The sequence below is a fragment of the Salvelinus sp. IW2-2015 genome, unplaced genomic scaffold, assembly GCF_002910315.2.
Source record: "Salvelinus sp. IW2-2015 unplaced genomic scaffold, ASM291031v2 Un_scaffold4888, whole genome shotgun sequence".
NCBI classification, from domain to species: domain Eukaryota; kingdom Metazoa; phylum Chordata; class Actinopteri; order Salmoniformes; family Salmonidae; genus Salvelinus; species Salvelinus sp. IW2-2015.
This window is the reverse complement of record NW_019946157.1, coordinates 1-1,429: the sequence shown is the minus strand read 5'-3', so window position 1 is coordinate 1,429 and position 1,429 is coordinate 1. Positions and strand designations below refer to the sequence as shown.

The 1,429-nt window shown below is 34.9% G+C and overlaps 1 long non-coding RNA gene across 1 annotated transcript in view; it reads left to right on the top strand.

The window, feature by feature from the left end:
* Positions 1-1,367, top strand: part of LOC139026475 (uncharacterized) — a 3,061-nt gene extending 1,694 nt beyond the window's left edge. The window contains exon 3 of the long non-coding RNA XR_011478260.1: positions 1,017-1,367. This is a non-coding gene — a long non-coding RNA (uncharacterized lncRNA). The remainder of the gene's footprint in view (positions 1-1,016) is intronic.
* The last annotated feature ends 62 nt before the right edge of the window (positions 1,368-1,429 follow it).

Below are 1,429 nucleotides of genomic sequence, written 5' to 3'. Positions count from 1 at the left end.
CTAAACTAATCTTCTGAAATGTCTTTTGTGGTCTTATGCTGCCATCTATTGGAATTATGTAGCAACTGCAGTAGTACTGAATAATGTGTAATTCCTTACTAAAGTAGTAATTACTCAGAATTGCAAAATAAAATATTTTCTAGTTCATTTTACCACTTACAACCATAAAATAACTATTTATAGCATAACAAACAATTAAACTGAAATAAACCAAAACACCATACATATTTAGTTAATTATATATATATTTAAAAACTATTTATTTAGATGGGTGACATTATCTGCCAAAGTAACAGCCCTGTAGACAAAGAAGAGCTCTCCAGTAGGTACCAACACATTCAAAGGACATTTTCTAAAAAGTGAGGTTACAAGTTTATCTTTCAAAGCAGAATTACTTTCCCATTGTTTCTCAACTGTAGTGTATGATATACTATTTTCTAGCCCTGAGTCTCTACTTTTATCCAATGTGAAAAACACAATTTCAAATGTTGCTACAAAAGACCGAATCGAGCCGGTCGGTCACATTTCACTGTGTAAAACCTAGCAGTACTACTGATTTCTCTGAGAGTGAGGCAGATATATATTATTACTGTGTAAAACCTAGCAGTACTACTGATTTCTCTGAGAGTGAGGCAGATATATATTATTACTATGTAAAACCTAGCAGTACTACTGATTTCTCTGAGAGTGAGGCAGATATATATTATTACTGTATAAAACCTAGCAGTACTACTTATTTCACTGAGAGTGAGGCAGATAAATTGAATTTGGCAAAAAAACATGACTATATGTCTCTCTGAAATGAAAACATCAAGTGGTTTTTAAACAAATACATGTCTGATTAGCTAGTGAAAAACACACCAATCTCTTTCATAATTTCTTTAAACAATAAAAGCTAATTTACRKACATTTCTGAAAATGTATTTATAGCGTTTTGGAATGAAACTCTTCTTATGTTTKCKCATCTGAGCTCAGAGTAGATGAGAGATGTAATGTTTMTCTCTGTTGTGTTGAAGKCCAATCAAGCAGGAGAGACCAGCCTCCCCTGTACCCAGCTGTGTGTCCATGAAGAGTGACTGTTCTATGCATCAACCTATTTTGTTTAGACAGGGAGACTTTTCTACTGAACAAAGGTAAGAAGAACTCATGGGTCATGGTCAGTGAGTTAAACAACACTGTCTCTGGTCATTTCTCCTCTCCCATTTTCCCATTTATTTTTGTTGTTTTCATAATCCATAGGCTAATCGTTTTGTCCATTTTCATAGTCCTAAAACAATATTAAACAAACACAACATTCCCTCCCTGTGTGACTGTGTGTGTGTGTGTGTGTGTGTGTGTGTGTGTGTGTGTGTGTGTGTGTGTGTGTGTGTGTGTGTGTGGGTGTGGTGTGTGTGTATCTCTCTCAAATCAACAGAGATACAAATCACCG